Source organism: Giraffa tippelskirchi, chromosome 14 (assembly GCF_054371585.1).
Source record: "Giraffa tippelskirchi isolate mGirTip1 chromosome 14, T2T-mGirTip1v1.2.pri, whole genome shotgun sequence".
Classification (NCBI taxonomy): Eukaryota; Metazoa; Chordata; class Mammalia; order Artiodactyla; family Giraffidae; genus Giraffa; species Giraffa tippelskirchi.
In genome coordinates this window covers 34,673,519-34,699,954 of record NC_137288.1, presented here as the reverse complement: position 1 = coordinate 34,699,954, position 26,436 = coordinate 34,673,519, and the positions used below count along the sequence as shown (strand labels likewise).

Here is a 26,436-nt window from a genome sequence, read left to right as displayed (position 1 = left end):
AGGAGGGGTCATGTTCATAAGTGCTGTGGGGACCTCAGTTCTCAGTTCTCAGTGATGACAGAGCAAATGGCCAGAAGATCCATGATGATGAAAATTATCCGAACAACACAAGCAACAGCATCATTTTCTCCTAGGTCTCAGTGTTACCTTTTTATAAAGTCCACTTCTATTTTCCTGATTCTTTCTGTGTAATTCCCCCACCAATCTGGAAGCATTTAGATCTTCTCTTCATCTCACATGCTCTGAGATGTCATGATAAACTTCCTGAGCTCCTCTTTTCCCTCCTATTTGTTTTGCCATCTGACTCTCACATTGAGGGCTTCCTTAAGTATCTGGTGATCTTGAGTGGAAGGTGCTACTTGTATTTAACCACAACTTCAGAGAGCATGAACTTTATTATAGAGTAGTGGGGCTTTTCTAGGGGTTACTGTCAAAAATTTCTAGAAGTTTCTAGAAGCCTTTCCTTTGGGTCATGCAGACTCTCCAGAAGAGACTCCATCAAGGAAGGAAGAGTTGTGCTGACAAACCCAACCAAGAAATGAATGAAATGAATGGGGAAAATGGGCAGTCAAGGGATTACTGGAATCAAAGAACAAGGTGACATGAATGATGGGGCGTTGAGAATTCTCTTAACCTAAATAAGGTAATAAGAGGTGGGGAAATTTAGGAGAAAAATTAGGGTAAGAGAGGTATTAAATGTGTGGTTGTCTGTGCTGTGGAGACAGGGCAGAGGGGAGTGTATGTGTCTCATAGTTCAGTGTTCACTGCCACTTGATTTCGCCTGTGGCCAGGCCTGCAGGCGACCTCCAGCCACCACCGCACCCTGCATCCCAACACCTGAGCCTTGGCGGTTCACAGGACCAACCACTGGTTCATGGGGACCAGTGCAAAATGAAAATGCAGAGCCCAGGTTCAAAATTTAGTCAGAATTTCATGGGGGGAAAGGGGAGATGTTGGTCAAACGGTACAGACTTTCAGTCATAAGATGAGTATGTTGCTGGATCCAAGATCCAGCACAGTGACTGCAGTTAACAATACTGAACTGTGTTACTTGAGAGTTGCTGTGAGAGTAGAGCCTTAATGTTTTCACCATTAGCAACAAGAAAATGGGGATTATGTGAGGGAAAGGATGTGTCAGCTAACCTTCCTGTGGTAAGCGCTTTGTCATATATAATGTATACATGTATCTGTATATATATATATATAGTTATTGTACAGCTTAAACATACACAGTGTGTGTTAGTCGCTGAGTTGTGTCTGACTCTTTGCAACCCCATGGACTGTAGCCCACGAGTCTCCTTTGTCCTTGGGATTCTCCAGGCAAGAATACTCGAGTGGTTTGCCATTTCCTCCTCCAGAGGATCTTCCTGACCCAGGGATCAAACCCATGTCTCCTTCATTGCAGGCAGATTCTTTACCATCTGAGCCACCAGAGAAGCCCCAATACACAGTGTTGTATGTTAATTATATCTCTATAAAGCTGAAAAACAAAGTACCCGTGGTGGGGATAACGAACTAAATCATACAAAGGTTGATGTGGTAATAACATCAAATCTGGTCTTTAAACCTTTGTATTCAAACTTCTGACAAGAAACACAGTCCCCAAAAGGCCAGGCTTTAAAAAGTGTTTAAAACATCCAGGCAAGGAGAATTCTTTGTGTCTTGGCTTATGAGAGTGAATGAACATTTTCTTTGACTCTGTTGAATGAGGGGATTTACTCAACATTAAAAAAATGAAAAAAAAAAAGAGAATCTCAACACAGCACAGCGGACTGTCCACAAGTTGTAGGAACATGAAGTAGGTAAGCCCTTGTGGTACAGTTTCTCAAAAGAGTAACCTTTCCTTGCCCATTTGAGGGAAGTGGTGTAGGATGGAGACAATTAAGGGAAGAATCAACCTGGTGGCCCCCCTGGCCTGGAGGCAGCCCGCCACCCCCTCATTCATGGTTTTGAGGCCACCTAAGAGGTGCCTGCTGGGTTTCTGAGCAAGGCCTCCCTCCCCTCAGCAGCGTCTCTCTGAACTTTCTTAAATCAATTCTCCTTCCCCTTTCTGTTAATCTTTTTTTTTTTTTTAATGTGTTCAAATTTCTCATCCAATGTTGTCTTTAATGTTCCTCATGGGTGGACACGTTCCTTATTTGTACACTATAATTTGGTGGGATTTTAGGGGAAGTGGAGTTCAGTAACTGAGACTAGTCTGCCACTTAGGGCCTTGAAAAGGAATCCACAAAGAGAGGATAACAGCAAGCTCAGAAGGGGCTTCTGGTGACATGTTGAATCTCTTTGCCAGGCCAGCTCCAAAGCAGGGCTCCTATCCCAGTCCCCAGTCAGCAGTCCTGTGACCTGGGCATGTTACTGCCTCTCATCATGCCTTAGTTTTCTTACCTATGGAGAAGGAAATGGCAACTCCTTCTTGGTGCTCTGGCCTGGAAAATCCCATTGATGGAGAAGACTGGTGGGCTGCAGTCCATGGGGTCGCAAAGAGTCGGATATGACTGAGCAATTTCACTTCACTTCACTTCTTCTTACCTATGCAACAGGGGTACTGTAATAGTACTGCTGATGCTGAAATCTTGGCCGTTTTGCACAGGAGCAGAATTGAGTCTTAGAGACAGAATTCTGGGTGAAACAGAAAAGAATAGCTCTATTGTTTTGCCAGGCAAAGGAGGACATAGCAGGCTCTTGCCCTCAAAATTGTGTGTCCCCAACCTGAGAGGATTTGATGAGGAGTCTTATAGCAACAGTTCATGGGTGGTTGTTGCTGTTCAGTTGCTCAATGGTGTCCAACTCTTTGTGACCCCATGGACTGCAGCACGCCAGGTTTCCCTGTCCTTCACCATCTCCCGGAGTTTGCTCAAACTCATATCCATTGAGTTGGTGATGTCATCCAACCATCTCATCCCCTGTCGTCCCCTTCTTCTCCTGCCCTCCATCTTTCCCAGCATCAGGATATATTCTAATGAGTGGGCTCTTCGCATCAAGTGGCCAAAGTGTTGGAGCTTCAGCCTCAGTATCAGTCCTTCCAATGAATACTCAAGGTTGATGGAGGCTGCTGATAAGATAAGGATGTAGGCAGGCCCTGCAATTCTCTAATCTGTTCTCAGATAGCCTCGATGATGCCAGATCATGGCATCTGGTCCCATCACTTCATGGCAAATAGATGGGGAAACAATGGAAACAGTGACAGGCTTTATTTTGGGGGGCTCCAAAATGACTGCAGATGGTGACTGCAGCCATGAGATTAAAAGACGCTTGCTCCTTGGAAGAAAAGCTATGACCAACCTAGATAGCATATTAAAAATCAGAGACATTACTTTGTCAACAAAGGTCTAGTCAAAGCTATGGTTTTTCCAGTAGTCATGTATGGATGTGAGAGCTGGAGTACAAAGAAAGCTGAGTGCTAAAGAATTGATGCTTTTGAACTGTGGTGTTGGAGAAGACTTTTGAGAGTTCCTTGGACTGCAAGGAGATCCAATCAGTCCATCCTAAAGGAAATCAGTCCTGAATATTCATTGGAAGGACTGATGCTGAAGCTGAAACTCCAATACTTCGGCCACCTGATGTGAAGAACTCACTCTTTGGAAAAAACCCTGATGCTGGGAAAGATTGAAGGTGGGAGGAGAAGGGCACGACAGAAGATGAGATGGTTGGATGGCATCACTGACTCAATGGACATGAGTTTGAGTGAACTCCAGGAGTTGGTGATGGACAGGGAAGCCTGGCATGCTGCAGTCCATGGGGTCACAAAGAGTTGGACACGACTGAGCAATTGAACTGAACTCAACAGACCTTTGATGAGTTTCTCTAGTTCCTTAAATCTAGCCTCAGGTGCTTTCTTGGCTGCTCCTCCCTTGATTAGAAGTCAAGGAAGGTCATGGAGGCTGGAGTCCATCCCCTGCAAGCAGAAAATGGGGGACAGAAAGACTTCTGTTCCCTGGAGCCCCACAGGGTGCTGCTTGGTTTTACTATTTCACATGTGTGTGTTACTCGTTCAATCCAGTCTGACTCTTTACGACCTCATGGACTGTAGCCTGCCAGGCTCCTCTGTCCATGGGATTTCCCAGGCAAGAATACTGGAGTGGGTTGCCATTTCCTACTCCAGGGGATCTTCCAAACCCAGGGGCTGAACCTGGGTCTCCCTCATTGCAGGCAGATTCTTTACTGTCTGAGCCACTGGGTTGGAGGACCTCACAGTGTTGTTAATACAACAGAATGAATTAGTACCTGAAATCCCCAAAGAAGTTTATTATTGAGATGAAGAGGGGAAGGTGAGTCCCTCATGGCTGGAGCAGACAGCACCTCTGTAGGGTACTTCCCCTAGAAATGGGAAGACAATGGGCTTTGAAAAGATGGGTAAAGTTCTGCTTATAGCTTGGGAACACTTCTCATTTTGCTTTTTGTAGATGTTGATTACTTGGTGTGTGGTCAGGCCACTCAAGGTAGCTGTTCTCTTGGTCTTTGTAAATACCCTACCTGACCAGTGCCTGCTTCACCTATACCCTACTCACTTGACCAACCTTCCTGCCTGCTTTCAGCTGGTGACTGTTCTTATCAGAGGGGCGGTGAGGGGCAGGCCCCTCTGCTACTTTCTCTGGTGACTAATGAACCCACCTGACATCATTTCCCCTATAACTGGTAATCTCCCCTTCCCCCTGGGAGCTGACTGCTGCCACGTCCTGCCTGTCATCCTCCATACATGGTGGGGTGTCTCTGCAAGACCTTGCTCAGACATGCAAGCTCCCCCCATCCATCAAACCACTGGTATCTCCTTTGCTGACTCCAGGCTCTTTCTTCGGTCTTGAACCTGGGAAAGCACAGGCCTTGCAGGTCTGCAGGGTGCTACCCAGCACTTGGTTTACCAGGTTGACCTTGGGCCAGAATATGGAAGAATAAGCCACATGTCTGACCTGTTAGTGGAACCACCCTCTTCTCTCTCCCCCGCTTCCTTTTGGAAGGTCTAGATCCAACCCCCGCCTCCCAGAAGTCTAGTTACTGACAAAGCCTGTGGGCATCTAGGATCCCACTGGTGTAGGGAGCACATGTACTGACCAAGGCTCTTTTGGTTACTAGAGACTGAAACACAGATAGTCTAAGGAAGCTTAAGAAAGTTTCAGTTAGAGTAAATAATAAGTGACGAAGTTGGGTGGGGCAGGCCTCAGAGACAACATCAATGTGCGCTCTCTCCATTAGAGTAAATAATAAGTGACGAAGTTGGGTGGGGCAGGCCTCAGAGACAACATCAATGTGCTCTCTCTCCATTCAGATCTCAGCTCTGCGTGTGTATAACTCATTCTCTCACACTAGTGTGCACACCTGAAGCTAGTGCTTCAGGGTTCCAGCCGGGCAGGCACTCCTCTGTCTTCTCCAAAGTTGTGCTTGTGGCTCTGTGAGGTTATTTAGTGTTCACAAGCCTAGAGGCATATGCATGCATGGGAGCTAGGGCTTCATTTTGTAAGATAAAGGCCACATCTGAAAGCGTTCTTATCTCCTCAGAACTTGAGTGACAATAAGCAAAAAGTGAATGACGTCAGGAGGGAAAACCAGTGCACAGCAGAAGCTGTCTGCACAGACCTTTGATCTGAGTCCACCTGGGCTGGTTTTGAAATGAGCTGTGTAACTCATGAGCTTTGGAAAAATGCTGGAGCAGAGGCAATTTTCCGTACTGCACCTGAATAAACAAAGGTTCCTGAGATTGCGTCCTTATTTCTCCTTCAGCAAACATCAATCCCCTTTTTAGAAGGGATGCTCATATTTCTAAATTCATATTTTCCATAACCAAAGACTAATTTAATATTATTCTGATGCCACTTGAGAGAAGAGGTAAAATTCCTAGATCATTGGAAGAAATAATATACAGTCCAGAAAGAAAAGAGACTAGAAAATGTAAGATCCTGAGAAAGTGAATGGAAATGAAGCTGGAATCAAAGTATTGTTGACTAGAACAAAAAGGCAACAGAGAAGAAAGTGAAGAACCAGGGTAGTACCCGAGAAACTGAGTGAGAAGCTATAAGACCTCCTCAGAAACAAACACAGAATAGATAGACAGATATGAATGAATGGATCCAGGCATGACCAAGGCATCTTCCTAGATGGCACAAGTTGAGTGGATATCATCTCAGACCCACTCACAGATGTCCACATCAGCTAACTTACAGAAAAACAAGTGGCCCAGCTTAAAAGAGGTCAGAGGGAATTTTCAATATTTATAAATGATTAGGCAGGAGACTGAAGACCTAAGGAATATGCATGGTATTGTTGTTACTTCTCACAAGCTGTCTATGGGATTTTGGGAGAGAAATTTATTGTGAAAGTGGTTTTCTACCAGATAGTATGAGCCCATTTGGCACTCTGGACCTTCACATAAACAGCTGGGATGAGGTGTTTCTAACTAGAGGGGAAATGGACCCCACAAAGATAGAGAAGAACAGTCTTGCCCAGAGACTAGCTGACCTGCTCAGGAAGATTCTAAAGGAAAGCCTAGTAGTTATTTTGTTCTTTTTTAAGCCTATTAGTTTTTTTAAAAATAAAGAGACACAGTAATAAAGACAATAACGATTCAAAAGTTTACTGGGCAGAATAAATCTTAATTTTAAACAATGAATAGATACAATAACTTATGCACTTATGAGTAAAGTTCAAATAGTACCTGAGAGGTTTTTATACAAAATATGAATGAGGATGGAGGGAAAGAAAATAAATATGACATGGAAAGAAGACTAAGCAGGCAAGAGGTTCTCAGTGACTCTCACGAGGAAAGTGGTTGAGAAGCAAAATGCTTATGGCCTCAGTTTCCCCAATGTGGAGGAAATGGTCAATAAGGTAAATTCATAATTTTAGTTAACTAAGACTGATATGTTGAAATTCAAAAGTAGAATGTGATGGAAGACCTTACTTTATTCAAAAGAAACATGTATTTACGTATCAAGAAAATTTATAGCAACCTTCATGAAATCAGTGTATTCATCGAGCACGTATAATCTTTCAGGAGCTATTCTGGATATTGGAATCCAACACCTGCACTCAAGAAGCTTATAGTCCATGATCTCAAATTGGTTTTTGAATTCATCCAGGTATGTGTGCATGTAGCCTACCAGGCTCCTCTGTCCATGGGGATTCTCCAGGCAAGAATACTGGAGTGGGTTGCCATGCCCTTCTCCAGGAGAAGCCCTCATCCAGGTATAAATAATCCCACATTGTTCTAGTGGGTAAATAAGGACGTACCTGCAAGAAAGCTGTGTTAATTCACTGAACTCTTGAGTTGTGATCAGTCTTTTTGAAAACATACACACAGAAGAGGGAAAGAAGGACGCAGAGCCAAGGATGACTGCACGGTTAGACAGATGTGTAAGAACACTATCAGGAAGAACAAAGCCCCAGTGGAGACAGGGCTTGATTTTTTTCCCTCAGTAAACATTATGGAACAACAGCATGCATACCCCAAAGCACAACAATCACAACCGTATCACTCATTCATATTCACAACTGAACACATCCATGTAACCAGCACCCAGATTAAAAAATAACCGGAATACAGCCAGCACCTCTAGAAACCTCCTCGTGGCTTTTCTAATCATTAAGCACCCCAACCCTAATGCTTGGCTAAGGCTAACTGCTATCTTAACTTCTAACACCAAATCTTATTTTTGCCAAAAATAGTTCACTTTCTTAAAACTGCTTTGCTCAGGTATAATCTGAACATATTTAACGGTGAAATTAAACAACACCCAGTCAAGGTACTGAACATTTCTTTCCGTCACTCTTGAAAAGTTCCTATGTCCCTTGGTCACCCATCCCTCCCACTATCCCTGTCCGTAGGTTACCTTTGATCTGTTTCTGTCACTATGTTATTTGTATTTACTAGAATTTTATACAAATGAGATCCTACAATAAATGGGATCATATATTCTTTTTTTTTTTTAACTCTTGTCTTCTCTCACTCAGTGTAATGATTTTCAGATCCATCCATGTTGTTTCAAAAGTCAGTGGTTTGTTCTTTTGTTTGCTTGAGTAGCATCTATTGCGTGGCTACACCACAATTTGTTTATCCATTCACCAGCTGACAGAAGACATTTGGGTTATTTACAGGCTTATGGTTATCACAAATAAAGCTGCACAAAGTTGCTGTGAACATCCATGATCAAGTCTTTGGAAAAACATAAGCATTCATTTTTCTTGGGCAAATATCTAGAAGTGGAATGGCTGGGTCATACTGTGTGTGTTTAACTCCTTAAGATGCAGCCAAACTGTCTTCCAAAGTGATGTATGAGAAGGCCAGGTGTGTCCCATTCTCACCACTCCTTACTGTTATCAGTCTTTTTAAAAAATATATTTAGTCATTTAGGTTTCAGTGAGTCTTAGTCATAACACGTGGGATCTTCAACCTTCGCTGTGGCAGGCAAACTCTTAGTGGCAGCATGTGGGATCTAATTCCTTGACCAGGGATTGAACCCAGGCCCCCTGCATTGGGACCATGGAGTCTTAGTCACTGGACCACCAGGGAAGTGTCTGTGCTTAGCTGTGCTTAGTCTCCCGGTCATGTCAGACTCGTTGCAACCCCATGGACTGTGTCCCTCCAGGGTCCTCTGTCCATGAGGATTCTCCAGGCAAGAATACTGGAGTGGGTTTCCATGCCCTCCTCCAGGAGGGAAGTCCCTACTATCTGTCTTTTTAAAGTTTAGTTATTCTAGGGGGTGTATAGTGGGGTTTCATTGTGGGTTTAGTTTGCATTTTCCTGATGACTAGTGATGTGAATCATCTGTTCATGCCCTTCTTTGCCATTTTAATAAATTCTTTAGTGAATTGTCTGAGTGATTTTTTTTTTTAATGCCAAGATCAGTTAAAGGAACTTACACAAATGTTCAGAGGAAGAGAAGGGAGAGTGGACCATAGATGCGGTGTTGCTGGATAATAAGGACAATGCAGACTCTTGAACACTTATTTTGCTTCAGGTTTCTATTTCAGGGGAAAATCTGCAGTCTAAAAGAAGGAAAGGCAGGCTACATATAGGAAGAAATAGTGGATCCATAAAACAAATTGGAGAGTGAGGGGGAGACCTAGTGGTCCACCAGTAATCATCTCCCCCTTTTTTCTTTTGGGGTTCCGCGGTGGCACAGTGGTTAAGAACCCACGGCCAATGCGGAAGACCTGGGTTCGATCCCTGGGTCGGATAGATCCTCTGGAGAAGGAAATGGCAACCTACTCAGTATTCTTGCCTGGAGAATCCCCATGGACAGAGGATCCTGGCCGGCGACAGTCCATGGAGTAGCAAAGAGTCAGACACAACTGAGTGGCTAAGCACAACCAATGCAGGAGAAACAAGAGACACAGATTTGATCCCTGGGTCAGGAAGGTCTTTTGGAGTAGGGAATGGCAACCCACTGCAATATTCTTGCCTGGAAAATTCCATGGACAGAGGAGCCTGGCAGGCTACAGTCCATGGGTTTGCAAAGAGTCAGACCTGACCGAGCACACGCACACACCTTCTTTCTTTAGAATCTCCGAGTTTTAGTTAGATATAGAGTGGCCAGGCCTCTCTTTTTTCCCAGGTCTGCAGGGATTCCTAGGATGCAGGACTTCCTAGAAAAGACCTTGGTAAACCTAGGGAGGTCCTTGGCCATCAAAAATGAAGATGGCTATTTCCCAGGCTCCTGTTCAGTTAGATGTGGCCATGCAATTAAGTTATGACCAGCGACATAAAGCAAAGGTGATGTCTGAACTTTCTGGAGTATTCACATTAAAGGAAAGAACATGTCCTCCCCTCCTTCTTCCCTTTTTGCCTTCCCACTGGCTCGAATGAAGAAGTGAGAGCAGGAGCAGGCATGCCCATCCTAATCCGTGAAATAGAAGCTGCAGGTTAAGAATGCCACGGAAACAGGAGAGAAGGACGAGGAGCTCCTGATTGTTATGAAGCTGCCATAACAACCAGAGGTGCTTACTCAGCTTTTATGTAAGAGAGAAATAAATTTCAATTTTGCATAAGCTGATGTTTCAGACCTCATTTTAAAGTTTTCTACATAATACAGTATACAGGAGCTCAACCAGGCAAGCTAAATGATTTAAATGGATATAAATGGAGTTTTTGAAGGACTTCCCTGGTGGTCCAGTGGCTTAAAGTTCATGCTCCCAATGCAGGGGGCCTGGGTTTGACCTCTGGTTGGGGAACTAGATCTTGCATGCTGCAATGAAGATTGGAGATCCCATGTGCTGCAGCTAGGAACCTGTACAGCCAAATAAATAAATTTTTTTTAATTAAAATAATTTTTTTTTAATCTTCAAAATAAGGAAGAAGGTCTAAACAAACTGCAAACTGGTAAATTTGATGACAGTGTTGGGTCATTTTTCTAGTGGATTAATAAAATGATGTTGGTGAGTCACTTAAAAAGGCAACACAGATTGCTAGGCTTGGACATGGTTGCACCAAGAACAAATTTTGTTAAACTTGTTTTGTTTCACTCTTTCAAGATGTTTATTGTACTGGTAGCTCAGCAAAATGTGTGCCTGTAATGAGGCTACTGACAAGAACATATGTGGCATTCATGCAGACTTGTTCTGGGTCCAACTAGGTGGATTAATAATCAGTTGAACAATCATACCCAAAGGGTATTGAGTAATGTGTCAACATCAGTTTGGAAGGAAATTTCAAGAGGTAAGCTTTGATCTAGCTTAATGTTTTATCAGTGATTTGGATGACTAGACAGTGAAGTACTCATCCTATTGGCAGATGACAAGAAAGACAGTACATACTAAAGAAGACAGAATCAGAACTAAAAGCTCTTGCTGGCTAGACTGGAAGGATGAAACAAACAAATTGAAGTGATAAATGTGTGTTTATATACTCAGATTTTTTAAAAAAACACATCCAATAAGAAATGGGGGAGATATGAATTATTATTAAGTATTTTTAGATAATGGCTCTAAATGAATCAACAGGGCAAAACTCAGGCAGTCCTGGCTGACTCTGTTAATGGGGTGACAGCATCTGCCATGGGGGGATATGGTTCTGTTAGCAATGTTCATAGTGGCAGTTCTCATGTCATGATTTGAAAGATGTGTAAATAGAGGCATGGCTTGAAGGAGTGGAGGAGACATGAAACTGATCTCAAATATTGGAGGGCTCTCCTGTGGCATCCTAACTGTACACAGCCATGGCCCTGGTCCCTCACTCTGATGCTCACATTTCACTCACATTTATACAACTATCACCCTGCTCCTGACCCTCCGCTTGCCAGTCTATTACTGTTGCTTAACCTCACATATTGGTTCATCCTGCTGCTCTCTGCTTTGGGAACTGTCTTTCTGACCTGAGACCTTGATATCAGGGAGACTGGGTAGACACAAGAGTGGAGAAACTAAGGGTGAGCAGTGTGACTGGTTATGTCCCAAGAACTTCCCCTTAAAGCAGTGTCTTTTCAGATTGTGAGATGCATCCAGAAGGTAGTTAAAAGCAGTAACTTTCTAGGGGGGCGGGGGGGAATGCTTTGCTGTGCGACTTGTGGGATCTTAGTTCCCCAGCAGAAATTAAACCTGTGCCCTCAGCATGAAAGCATGGAGTCCTAACCACTGGGATGCCAGGGAATTCCCGTAAGTAACAACTTTTTAATATGTTCTTTTCTCTGAAGTGTAGAAGTTGCTGTGCTTCTAAGGCTTAATGGATAATATGGGGCAGTATGATGAACTACATACCTTAAATAACCATCCCAAAGATACAACTAAAACTGCTGAATATAATTTTAAAATACATGTGTTTAAAAATGCACTACTGAACTTGCAGGAAAAATGCTTCACAAGCCAAAAATGAAATGAAAGTTAAATCCAGGGAGGGAAGATAGCCCTGAGGTTGGCTTTTACCTTGAGACCAGCAGCCCAAGTGACCCTGATCTTTCAATAGGTAGTCCTTCAGGATAGGAAAACAAGCCAAAATCCAAGGCCTGACCAAGTGTAGAATCTAAAAGGACACCCTGTGTAACGTTGGGAACCCCCAAGGAACATAGCATTGATAAAATGATAAATTACAAAGAAATCCACCCTAATGAAAAAGACAACAAGGAGACATGTTGACTTTGGATTTGGGTAGAGAGAGAAAAGTCTACCTGGTAAGTAGTGAAGTAAGTCTACCTGGTAAAAGTCTGTCTGGTACAGTGTGTAAGTCTGTCTCAGTCAGCCTCATATGAGTTTTGTCCTGTATTCAACCATCTACTGGAGAAGGAAATGGCAAACCACTCCAGTATTCTTGCCTAGAGAATCCCATGGACAGAGGAGCCTGGTGGGCTACTGTCCATAGGGTTGCACAGAGTAAGATACAACTGAAGTGACTTAGCATGCATGCATGCATTGGAGAAGGAAATGGCATCCCACTTCAGTATTCTTGCCTGGAGAACCCCCATGGACAGAGGAGCCTGGTGGGCTGCCATCTATGGGGTCACACAGAATTGGACACGACTGAAGTGACTTAGCAGCAGCAGCAGCAACTATCTACAAGGTTCTAAAAAATCTTAGTCTAAAAAGTTAAAGTAATTTCAGGCACCTAGAGAAACAAGTCAAACCTTTTGTGAAAACGTGAAGTCAGACCTTAAAGAATTTCCAGATCAAGCTCACTCTCAAGTACTACAGAATATGCAAGAAAACAAGGCAACCCAAGTGAGAGCAGACAGAAGACTCAATCTACAAAAACTTCTGTTAAGTGGAAGTATCATATACTAACTATAAAATAAATTTGCTTAATTTGTATATAGAAATAAAAAGGGGAGAGAAATATGACTATAGAAAAAGAGCAATAAGAAAAATAACCAAGGATAATTTTAAATGACCAAAAAGAAGTTCTAGAAAATGAAAAATATAATAGTTTCAAGAATAGGCAAAAGATCAGTTAAAAAGTAGATGTTTTAAATAACATTATAAGCCAAGTAGACCCAATAGTCATGTGTATAACATTCTATCTAATAGCATCAGAATTTATATTCTTCTCAAGTGCACATAGAGCATACTCCAGAATAGAGCATATTCTAGGCATAAAACAAGCCTCAATAATAGAAATCAATATTGAAATCATACAAAATGTTATCTGAACACAGTAGAATGAAATTAGAAATCAATAACAGAAGAAATTTACGATACTTATAAACATATTAAAATTAAATAATATATTCCTAAATAACCAATGGGTCAAAGAAAATTTCACAAGAGAAATTAGAAAATACTTTGAGATGAATGTAAAAATGAAACACAAACAGAACAGGGCTTAGAGGGAAATTTATACCTGCAAACATCTATATTTAAAAAAAAGAAAAATCTCAATCAAGAGCCTAATCTTCTACCTTAAGAAATTAGAAAAAGAAGAGCAAATTAAACCCAAAACAAGCAGAAGGAACAAAATCATAGAAACTAGAGAGAATATAAATAAAACAAAGAATATAAAACCAAAAGAGAAAAATCAACAAAATGACAAGGTTTTTTTATTTGAAATATCAAAAAATTGACAAAATATGAGCTAGACTGTCAAACAGAAAAGAGAGAGAAGATTCAAATTACTAAAATCAGGAATGAAAGTGGGGATATTGTTTCTGATCTTTCAGAAATAAAAAGGATTATAAGGGAATACAATGTAGAATGTTCTATCACTTAAGTCCAGGCATTCAGGAGAACAATAAATCTAGAAAACCATAATAATTTTAAAAAGTCAATAGACTAGATAAAATGAACAAATTACTAGAAAGACACAAACTATCATAACTGAGTCCAAAAGAAAGAGAAAATCTGAATAGAACTATAAGAAGTAAAGACATTGAATTATCAGTGAAACAAAAACAAAAAGAAAACAAACAAAACACCAACCAAACAACTTTCCACAACGAAAAATCCAGTCCCATATGACCTCACTAGTGAATTCTACCAACTTTTAAGAAAGAATTAACACCAATTCTTAATAAACTCTTCCAAAAATTAGAACAGATGGTACACTTCTCAACTCATTCTACAAGGGCAGTGTTACCTTGATACCAAAATTAAGCAAAGACATCATAAGAAAACTGCAGACAAAATCCCTTAGTATAGACTCAAATATCCTCAACAAAATACTAGCAAACTGAATTCAACAGCATATAAAGAGGATTATACGCCATGAACAACCGAGATTTTTCATAGGGATGCAAGGTTGGCTTAAGATATGAAAAATAATCAATGTAAAACACTATATTAATAGAATAAAAGACAAAACCACATAATCATCTCAACAGAAAATACAAAATTCTTAGAAGAAAACACTGGAGTAAGTCTTTGTGACCTTGGGTTATATGATTTCTTAAATATGACATGAAAACCACACATGACAACAGAAAAAGCAGATACATTGGACTTCATCAAAACCTTTAAAAAATGTGCTTCAATGGACACCACCAGGAAAGTGAGAAGAAACCTACAGAATGAAAGAAAATATTTATAAATCAGATATCTGATATGGGACTTATATCTAGAATACGTAAAAACCTCTTACAACTCAATAATAAAAAAGCAAATAACCCTTGTTTTAAAATTTGGGCAAAGGATTTGGCTAGAAATTTCTCAGAGATACATCAGTAAAAGTATCAGTGAATCTAAACATTGTTAGACTTTCTAAAAGAAATAGAAATATTGTATTATAATCTCTAAACTGTTAGATGGGTAAACATAAGTGACAGGAGAAAAGTAGAATGAATTTTTTTAAGAGACAAAAAAAGGACAGCAGAAACAAAATCAGGAAAATAGGACAAGAAAGTATAAAATAAAAGTAGGACTAGATTCAAATATAATTCTAAATAGAATAAATTCAGTCTTGAATACAAAATTTGCTGCTTACTTTTACACTCTAGTTATACGTCATTTTCAAAAGGCATACCTAAAACATGAGACACAGAAAGTTGAAAATTAAAGTGGTGCAGCAAAGAGTGGGGCAGGAGAGGATGGATGGTCACATACCAGGCCATGTCCGAATCCATGGGATGGCTGCCAATTGTGGGTTGTTGGCTTTGGGCAGGAAAGAATTCAAGAGTGAGCCACAGTAAAGTGAAAGGTTTATTCAGGGAAGAAACACACTCCATAGACAGAGTGAGGGAAGGCAAGAGAGGTAAGAGGCCCCTTGGTATGGGGTTGTCAGTTTTTGTAGGGGTGGGTAATTTCACAGGCTGATGAGTGGGAGGAGTATTCCAGTTACTTTGGGAAAGGGGTGGGGATTTTCAGGAATCCGGCCACTGCTCACTTTTTGACCTTTGTGCCCATGGCCCCTGTGGCTGTGTCTTTTAGCATGCTGATGTGTTACAATGAGGGTATACTGAGGCTCAAGGGCAAGTGAAATTCAGTTCATCCGCCATCCTGGAACTAGTTGCTTTTAATGGGTTTATGTCATATCCTTGGGCCATGTCATTCTTTTAAATGTGTTTTGTCCCCTTCCTGTCTCAAAAGGACAGGAAAAAAAATATCCAAAACACAAAAATAGATAGTGTAACTGTTTTAATGTCAGACAAAATTGATGTTAAGGTGAAACTAAAGGACACAGATTTTCTGTCAGTGTAAGCCAGAAATGTCTAAGGGAGCTATAACAAAAGTGGAATGAGTGACTTCTGGAGTCACTGAATTCTCAATACTTTGTGAAATTAAAGTCTGAGGTGATGACCTCTTGGTAGATGTGTTAGGGAGGACATTATTAATAAAACATCCAGAAAGGTAGGAATTTGATGACCATATAGTTTCTCTGTATACCAAAATCCTAATATTTTATCTGATTTTTCCCATTGACTTTCAAATTATTTTATTTTTTCATGGCTAGAAGATTTTCTGATTAGTCATGTATTAGAAGGAAGCTCCTACATTCCTGTCTCATCTCCTTTTTACCTAATCTCTAAAGTAAAAAGTCTGTTGCACATTCATAAGAATGTAATTTATGTGGGTGTAGGCTTGTTGGAAAAGACCCTGATACTGGGAAAGAGGGTTTTCCTGGTGACTCAGAGGGTAAAGAATCCGCCTACAGCGCAAGAGACCCGCGTTTGATCCCTGGATCGGGAAGATCCCCTGGAGAAAGTAATGGCTACCCACTCCAGTATTCTTGTCTGGAAAATTCCATGGACAGAGGAACCTGGTGGGCCACAGTCCATGGGATCACAAAGACTCAGTCATGACTGAGTGAAGTGGCTCAGACGGTAAAGAATCCACCTGCAATGTGGCAGACCTGAGTTTGATCCCTGAGTTGAGAAGATCCCCTGGAGGAGAGCATGGCAACCTACACCAGTATTCTTGCCTGGAGAATCCCACGGACAGAGGAGCCTGGAGGGCTATAGTCCATGGGGTTGTAAACAGGAGGACACGACTGAGCAACTAAGCACAGCACAATCTGTTCCTGCCTCCTCTGCCTTCTTCTGTCTTCTGCTGGGAAAGATTGAAGGCAAAAGGAGAAAGGGGCAGCAGAGGATAAGATGATTTGATAGTGTCACGGACTCAATGGACATGAATTTGAGCAAATTTCTGGAGATAGTGAAGGACAGGGGAGCCTGGCATGCTGCAGTCTATGGGGTTGCAAAGAATCAGACACGACTTAGTCACCAAACAACAACAAGACACATGTGTACATTGTTCAGGCTTCAACCTCCTCTGCTTCAAGATTTGTCTTCCAATCATTTGTCTGAAAGGGATGTTGAGAAAACTCCCCAAGGAAAATATTAACGTCCTACCTTGTCTCACTTAGTCAACAACAGTTAGTTGTCTGAGTCACTAACAGATATGCAAAGAAAGATAAACATGGCAAAGTCTTCAGAATACGCAACACATTTTGAGGGTGGGGTGGGTGGCAACTGTTTGGCAATAGCATTCAGCTGTTCTTTTGCAATACAGATCTTCAGGTTTTAAACTGCTAGGTCAAGATCTAGCCTAAAAATCTCAAAAAATTTCCTGGAAGATGTCCAGATCTGGAGTGGATAGACGCTGCTCTTCCTGCTCCACAATACTCCGGCAGTGGGACCCAGAGAATCCTACTTTTAACAAGCATCTCCAGAGGAGTCTGAATCACACTAATGATTGAGAAATACGAATTCAAGATACCTCAAGCCTTTAGTATAAAAGAAGTGAGTTCTTTCTCCATGCTTTTTAGTATCTATTTCTTTAAAATATTCTTTGGTTGTCTTTTCTTAAAAAAACTGGTGACACAGATTAAAGATATTTGAAGGTAGTGTTCTCACTTTATTTTGAGGAAAAACAATCTTGGGCCTTTTTTTCCAATCATATTTCATTTTTTCTCATCAACTTTAAAAGGAGATCATGTCATTACTCACTGTAATGGCAGGAATCTGGCCTTCATGGTCTAAGTCAGGGGTCCCCAACTTCCAGGATCTAATACCCAATGATCTGAGGTGGAGCTGATGTAATAATTATAGAAATAAAATGCACAATAAATGTAATGCATTTGAATCATCCTGAAGCCTTCCCTGCCACCCCACTCCCAATCTGTGGAAAAATTGTCTTCCACAAAACCAGTCCCTGGTGCCAACAAGTTGGGGGCCACTGGTCTAAGTGATCTAGGAATATACCCACAAGAAAAGGAAAGAAATGGTCATGGTTTTGTTTTCTTTGCTGGTATAGATACCTAGGTTAAGGGATGTGAGTGCTATGATCCTGTAAGAAAGTATTAGCAATAGAAAAACCAAGCCAGCAAGAAGCTCATTATAAATGTGATCAAGTTGCAGGAGAAGCCAAAAAGAGGGAATAAAAAGAATGAATTTCAACTGTATAGTCATTTACTAAATATTTAACATATTTAATAATTATTTTTAAATGACAGTAATGGAAGAAGATTAGAAGAAAAGGGAACGTTAGACAGGAAAATAAAAGGTAGCTTTCAGCCAAAGGGGGCAATAGAGCAAAGGAATGGCTAACTTTATTTCCTCCTCACAAAGTCACAGAATTTAATATTTTTACCAAAAGGTGGAAAAATAAATAGGTTTTATTGTACACAGCCTCATCAAACACAAAATAAATGACTGAATGCAACTTGGCTTATTTAAGAATCCATTATGTAAGAGTCGTGTAAAATTTATGCCCGACCACAAACGTACTCCTATGCATTGAAGCTCTCTGAGAAATAACTGTGTTTCTCTTGTACGTGCTGCACATGTCTTTAACACTGTTGATCATGTAATAGGATATCAAAAATGCTTGTTGGTTAAACAGTTGACTGCTTTTTGAACAGCACTTATTGTGGACTCACATATTCTTATGAAATTTGACTGTACTAAGTTAAAGAGGAAACTCTGGAAGCTTCTTGAGAGCAAAAACAACTCATTTGCTGAAGGATTCCCTGGTGGCTCAGCTGGTAAAGAATCTGCCCGCAACGCAGGAGACCTGGGTTCAGTCCTTGGGTTAGGAAGATCCCCTGGAGAAGGGAAAGGCTACCCACTCCAGTATTCTGGTCTGGAGAATTCCATGAACTGTATAGTCCATGGGGTCACAAAGAGTCGGACACAAGTGAGCAACTTTCACTTTACTTTCACATGTGGCTTTCAGATTTTTCAGCTTAGGCTGGAATACAGTAGAACAATGCCTTCAAAATGCTAACAGAAAGTCATTTGGAATATAGAATTCTATATCTAGCCAGTTTACTAGTCTGCAAGCCACACTGAAAGAATTCAACATTTGCCTCCCTTTATGGAAAAAAAATCACTTGAGTATATACTTTAAGAAAATAAAGATCAAACCTAGCAATCTCACTACTGGGCATATACCCCGAGAAAGCCATAATTCAAAAAGATATATGTACCCCAGTGTTCATTACAGCACTATTTACAATAGTCAGGGCATGGAAGCAATGTAAATGTCCATTGACCAATGAATGGATAAGGAAGATGTGGTATGTATATTCGATGGAATATTACTCAGCCATAAAAAGAAAGAAATTGGGTCCTTGTAGTGATGTGGTTGGACCTAGAGTCTGTCATACAGAGTGAAGTAAGTCAGAATGAGAAAACAAAATCGTATATTAATGCATATGTATGGAATCTAGAAAGATAGTACAGATGAATCTGTTTTCAGGGCAGGAATAGAGATGCAGAAGTAGAGAACAGACATGTGGACAGAGGGAGGGAAAAGAAGGGTGAGACGAATTGGGAGAGTAGGATTGACATATATATACTGCCATGTGCAAAATAGCTAGCTAGTTTTGGGAAGCTGCTATATAGCACAGGAAGCTCAGCTCACCCAGAGGGGTGTGGGGGAGGTTCAAGAGGGAAGGGGTATATGTATACATATAGCTGATTCAGTTTGTTGTCTAGCAGAAGCTAATACAACATTGTAAAGCAATTACATTCCAATTTAAAAAAAAAAGATGAAGATATGAAATCCAAAAAATAATGGCCACAATTCAGAACACCAATAAAGAGAATCCCTAGGCTGTTTGTTGAACAGCAGGTATAAAGATAATCGTTTCAAAATAAAATAGAAGACTTTTAACTATTTAACTAGTTGTAAGACTTTCAAACAAATGCATTCGATAAGAAAATGAATTCACTTTAAGAAACAAGTATTATTTTAAAAGTTACATAAACTTACTGATAGAGTGACAGTGATTGTTTCTTCTGTTAACAAGAGAAAAGTAAGGCAAACGGAAGTTTTCTAAAAAAATCTCCATAGCAAAATCACAGCCTATATAAAACAAATGTAACATGATTCTCACTAGCATATGGAGTGTAATGAAAATAAAATATTCAATCTTGGTTTTTGAAATATTATTTTTGAAGCTACACATGTTTAGGAAAAGTGTACGTACATTTCCTTCTCCACAGGTCTACTTAGATTTCTTGATTCTACAGAAAATAATATGTACACAATTTTATATTTCAAGCACTGTCTATTGGATTTTAGTTTTTTAAATCAATTTATACACAAAGCATGGAAGATTTACTTATAGTTCCAGAACAGAAGGAAAATGTTATAAACCTTTATAATGTATTTAGAGATGTAAATTATTATGAGATGTAAAGAGAAGAGAGGATATAAGAGTATAAGTGTGTACATATCCTCATTTTTTTTTATAATGAAGACTCTTGTGAGACACTACCTGAAGTTGAGTGATCCAGAAAGCAGTTTCTCTTTGTAATTAAAGTTTATAAAGTAAGCTAGTAGAAGAAGTACTTATAACACAACTAACAAAGTATTGAAAAGAGGAGGGGGACAGAGATGGGGTTAATAGGCCCAATTCCTAATCTTTGATAAGTGGAAATCAATAAAAACTTGCATGTGTTAGATGTTGTTGTTTCCAAATTTTTGCTCCTTCTATGTAGTGGATTATGCATCCACCCTCTCTGTCATGCTACCTCACAGGGCGTGTATGCTGTTATTCTGTCGCTAAGTCACGTCTGACTCTTTCCAACCCCGTGGACAGCAGCACAGCAGACTTCCCTGTCCTTCACTATCTCCCAGAGTTCACTCAGATCCACGTCCACTGAGTCAGTGATGCTAGCTCACTATCTCATCCTCTGTCACCCTCTTCTCCTTTTGCCTTTGAGTTTTGGTGCTGGAGAAGAATCTTGAGGGTCTCTTGGACTGCAAGAAGATCAAACGAGTCCATCCTAAAGGAAATCAACCCTGAATATTCATTGGAAGGACTGATGCTGGAGGTGAAGCTCCAAAACTTCAGCCACCTGATGCAAAGAACTGACTCATTGAAAAAGACCCTGATGCTGGGAAAGATTGAAGGGCATACAGTTTCTCCTTTATCCCCATGAGCCCTGGGTTTGGCCATGTGAATTATTTTGAACAATGGAATGTGGGTGGAGATGACAGTGGTTAGCTCTGAACAGAGGCTTTCAGAAGTAACACGTGTTTCAGCTGTTTCTCTTCAGCTATGGCCCTCTGCCATGGGAAAATCATATCCCAAATAATCAATGACACTCCATTAGCCCAAGACCCACTACTAAGCCAAGCCAAACTAAGTCCAGCATGGTGGTAACCAATGACTTGTGAGATTGCAGTAAGTGTTTGTTGTAAACCACTATTTGGGGATTATTTGTATGACCACAAGAGTTGATAAACACAATTGTCTAAAGTTGATGTATCAAGAATTTGAACTATATTATTTAGAAGTAGGGGAGATTTCCATCAGGAGAGGTTGGGTGGCCACCACCAGAAAGAATCAGTCAAAGGTAGTTATCTTTGAGGATGCTGTTGGGCCGAAAGAATTTGAGCCTTTGTTTCATATCTTTCTATCCTATTTGAATTTTTTTATCATATGTATATATCTTATATATGTATATATTACTTTCACATTTAAAATGTGCCAAGTATAGCGCATACTGTCTAGGAGCTGATATAAACCACAAACACATAAAACATTACAGATACCATATCATGAGCCAGCTAATTTGCGTGGGGAAAAAAAATGCCCCAGATGATAGGAATTCAAAAAGAAAGAGAGAGAGAAGATTGATTCTACTGAAGAGGTAGAAGGTAAAGAAGATTGCACTGGAAAAGAATCCTTAGGGACTAAGATAGGCGGAGGAAAGAAGGCAAGGAAAAAATCAAGAGCATAATAAATCTGGAGAGAGGGAGCAGTGAGCTGGCTGGTGTGACTGCAGCAGAGAATACTTATGAGTGAGCTGCGGGCAAGAGGGCTGGGATGGGTGGAAATCAGCCAGGTTGTGAAGGGCTTGGATGGCTTGAGTAATATGTGTGTGGACAGAGCGGTTTTATGAACTTGGTGTTTCAGGAAGACCAACACGGCAGGGCAGTGTACGACGGATTGTATTCAGAATCCTCCGAGCTAGTAGAAACTATCTCAAGGGTCACTTAGCCAGGTGGTGTGGCATATTGTGAGGGTTTTGCTATTAGTCACTAAGCTTCTGTTACCACATCCTTTGGATCTAAATCTATAAAAGCAGTGCCTCAGTCCTTTGCTAAAATGTGTAAATAATTCTCCAGGTTGACTGATCCCCGGCAAGACTGGCAAGCTATGACTGGGGGAAAGAAGAGACCAAAAAAATGCATTTTATAAATTTATCAAAGCCATTCTTAGCTGGAAAAGACCTGCAGTCTCCTCCTCCACTATGTGCTAGCTATCAAGTTTTTTTCCACTGAGTCTTTCTCATGTCATCTAACAATAACGTTAGATGATAATGTCATCTAATAATACCATGAATTCACACGTGCTAAAACTTGGATTGTTTTACTCTACTTAGCTCTTTTGAATGGAAAATCCATCGTCTTTTCAATTTTTCTTCCTTTTAGATTCATTCCATTTGATTTCCTTTCAAGTGATGGCTGCCCACTCAAATCTACTGTCAACTGACTTGCTCCCATTGCCCTTGATGATTTTTGTTTCTAACTTTGGTTTTAGCTTCTAACCTGTCTCCTGCTTTCCTTAACCTTAAAAAAATCATATTGATGACTTGTCTGACTCTTATTTTCAGTGTCTTAGGTTCATTTCTGTCACTGATTTCTTCACCTTCACTGACTATGTGCCCAAATGGCATATTCTGAGGCTTCTCAGTGCAAGGCCTATTTCACTTGCAGAAACTTCAGCTGCTTCTTCTAACTGGCTGTCTCAGCTTTTCCATTCCTTCATGCTTGCTGACCTCAGACTCCACTGTGTCTATGATCTGGCAGTTCTCAAGATTTCCTCTATTATTTCTCATATGAGATTATAGCCCACGTAAATGTCCAGAGTATATGTGTAGAATTCCTAATAAACCAGCAATAAATCTTGCCTTTTCTCTCTGACTCATAAAAGCCTACTGAAATGCAAGAAACTGGGAGTGATTTTTTTTTTTAATAGGAATAATCTGCAATCTGCTCTAATTTAGGTTTTAAACCTTTATTCTCAACTTCTGGTTCCTGTCTCATAGTTTGATTGGAGTGCATTTCCCACTAAGAACAGGTAAAAGCCCTGGACATTGTATATGAAACAAACAAGAGAAAACTCTGAAAGGCAGAGAGAAAGCAATTGACTAAGGACTTTGGGATCCAAGGAATGACAAGATAATAAGTTCCCTGAGTTGTTTTCTGTTGGTTTGTTTTGCCCTGTACATCTTGGACTGGAGAAGCTGGCAACCCAGGAGCACAACAGAACTATTTTTCAAAAAACCCTAAACAATGCCATCGTGATTGGGTCGTGAGGAACTTTTTTGTACAATTCTTCTGTGTATTCTTGCCACCTCTTCTTAATATCTTCTGCTTCTGTTAGGTCCCTACCATTTCTGTCCTTTATTGAGCCCATCTTTGCATGAAATGTTCCCTTGGTATCTCTAATTTTCTTGAAAAGATCTCTAATCTTTCCCATTCTATTGTTTTCCTCTATTTCTTTGCATTGATCTCCGAGGAAGGCTTTCTTATCTCTCCTTGCTATTCTTTGGAACTCTGCATTCAAATAGGTATATCTTTCCTTTTCTCCTTTGCTTTTCGATTCCCGTCTTTTCACAGCTATTTGTAAGACCTCCTCAGACAGCCATTTTGCTTCTTTGCATTTCTTTTTCTTGAGGATGGTGATGCTTACTCCTTGGAAGGAAAGTTATGACCAATCTAGACAGCATATTAAAAAGCAGAAATATTACTTTGCCAACAAAGGTCCGTCTAGTCAAGGCTATGGTTTTTCCAGTGGTCATGTATGGATGTGAGAGCTGGACTGTGAAGAAAGCTGAGCGCCGAAGAATTGATGCTTTTGAACTGTGGTGTTGGAGAAGACTCGAGAGTTCCTTGGGCTGCAAGGAGATCCAACCAGTCCATCCTAAAGGAGATCAGCCCTGGGTGTTCATTGGAAGGACTGATGTTGAAGCTGAAACTCCAATACTTTGCCCACCTGATGCGAAGAGCTGACTCATTGGAAAAGACCCTGATGCTGGGAAAGATTGAGGGCAGGAGGAGAAGGGGATGACAGAGGATGAGATGGCTGAATGGCATCACCGACTCGATGGACATGGGTTTGGGTGGACTTGGAGTTGGTGATGGACAGGGAGGCCTGGCGTGCTGCGGTTCATGGGGTCACAAAGAGTCGGACACGACTGAGCGACTGAACTGAACTAAAGCAATGCCTGCTCTCACTAGCCAAAGGACCAGGAAAGGAGCAATGTAGAAAACGTTTACACCAGGAACTACCCTATTGTGACTTCCCTGGTGGCTCAGATGGGAAAGAATCTGCCTGCAATTCGGGAAAGCTGGGTTAGATCCCTGGGTTGGGAAGATCCCCTGGAAAAGGGAAAGCTTACCCACTCTAGTATTCTGGCCTGGAGAATTCCCATGGACAGAGGAGCTTGACAGGGTACAATCCATGGGGTAACAGAGAGTCGGACACGACTGAGCGACTTTCATTTCACTCTATTCTAGCCAAAGGCTGCAGCAAAAAAAAAAAAAGAAGTGACCTCACCTCTGCCCCAGGTAACCAAAGGCTGAACAGAGGGAGTCCTACCTTCACCCTAACATTAGAAGGCACCACTCATGACCCCTCTACCCACTGCTGGGGTGGTGTTAGAGAAGACCACGTGAGGAGCCAGCACTTTCACCCCAGACCAATTGACAAGCAAAAAGAAACAAAATGACCGAAACTTATGGAAGTGTATTATGCTGTTTAAAAAAATACATTAAAAAATAGGACTTACCTAGTGGTCCAGTGGTTAAGAACCTGCCTTCCAATGCAGGAGACGCAGGTTTGATCCCTGGTCAGGGAAATAAGATCCCACGTGTCCCAGGGCAACTAAGTCCGAGTGCCACAACTACTGAGCCCACACACAAGATTCCACATGGCATGACTAAGACCAGAAGCAGCCAAATAAATAAATAAATAAAAAGTATTTTTTTAAAAATAGAAGGCTGTGGGCAACATGGAGGGCCCACAGTCCATCCTTAACTGGCAGAGACAAAAAAGAAAAAGCCAGTCTCAAGCGGTAGCATACTGTATGATTCTATTACATAACATCCTTGAATAAAAAAAATTATAGATGGAAAACAGATTGTGGTTGCCAGGGGTTAGCGGGTGTGGGTGGGGGAGGGATGGGGTTGACTATGAAGGAAGAATGTGAAGGAGATCTTTGTGGTAATGGAATAGTTCTGTATCTTGATTGTTAGAGAATCTGCACATGTGATAAAATGGTACACAACCATACACACACATTGTACCAATGCCAGTTTCCTGGTTTTGATATTTAAGTATAGTTAAAAGTTTATAGCTTTTATAAGTTATAAGAGGAAACCGTTATAAGAAGAAACCATTGGGGGGAATGGGTGAAGGGTATGAAGTGTGTCTCTGTACAGTTTTTACAACTTCTTATGTATTCATAATTGTTTCAAAATAAAAGGTTAAAAAATGTTATCCTCCAATTTTGATACTTACGATAGTAATTAACATTATAATCCAGATTTTTGCAGCTCTCTGCTTTCTGGGGACAATGTTGGGATTTATTGCATTTCCCTGCTTCTTTGAAAGTTACATATGACAGGTCATTTGATTTGGCCATTGAAACACATATATGAAAATGACACTTGGGAGAAATGTTAGGAGACCGTGTGCAACTTGCCATGTGCCCTTCTACTGTCTCTACCAAAGAGGAACTGTGTGCTGTTCTGGACTCTTCTTCAGCCTGGGCTGAAGTCCCCCACCCCCACCGCCACCCCCTAAAGGACACAGAATGCAGGCCGGAAAGGAACTATGTAAGCTCTCAGCATTTGGGGCTTTTGGATATAGACATCAATAAACTAATACAACAATTAGTTGGCTTAAAGCTCAAAGTTCAGAAAACTAAGATCATGGCATCTGGTCCCATCACTTCATGGCAAATAGATGGGGAAACAGTGGAAACAGTGTCAGACTTTATTTTTTTGGGCTCCAAAATCACTGCTGATGGTGACTGCAGCCATGAAATTAAAAGACGCTTACTCCTTGGAAGGAAGGTTATGGCCAACCTAGATAGCATATTGAAAAGCAGAGACATTACTTTGCCAACAAAAGTCCGTCTAGTCAAGGCTATGGTTTTTCCAGTGGTCATGTATGGATGTGGGAGTTGGACGGTGAAGAAAGCTGAGCGCCGAAGAATTGATGCTTTTGAACTGTGGTGTTGGAGAAGACTCTTGAGAGTCCCTTGGACTGCAAGGAGATCCAATCAATCCATCCTAAAAGAGATCAATCCTGGGTGTTCATTGGAAGGTCTGATGTTGAAGCTGAAACTCCAATACTTTGGCCACCTCATGCGAAGGGTTGACTCATTGGAAAAGACCCTAATGCTGGGTAGGATTGGGGGCGGGAGGAGAAGGGGACGACAGGGGATGAGATGGTTGGATGGCATAACGGACTCGATGGACATGGGTTTGGGTGGACTCCGGGAGTTGGTGATGCACAGAGAGGCCTGGTGTGCTGCAATTCATGAGGTTGCAGAGTCAGACACGACTGAGCGACTGAACTGAACTGAACCTGCCCATGCCCCTTACAAAATGCTTCAAATGTAC

General features: G+C 41.0%; 1 long non-coding RNA gene across 1 annotated transcript in view; it reads left to right on the top strand.

Moving 5' to 3' along the window:
- Positions 1-9,978, top strand: part of LOC145534604 (uncharacterized) — a 42,136-nt gene extending 32,158 nt beyond the window's left edge. Inside the window, exon 2 of the long non-coding RNA XR_014074791.1 lies at positions 9,799-9,978. This is a non-coding gene — a long non-coding RNA (uncharacterized LOC145534604). The remainder of the gene's footprint in view (positions 1-9,798) is intronic.
- Positions 9,979-26,436: the final 16,458 nt, after the last annotated feature.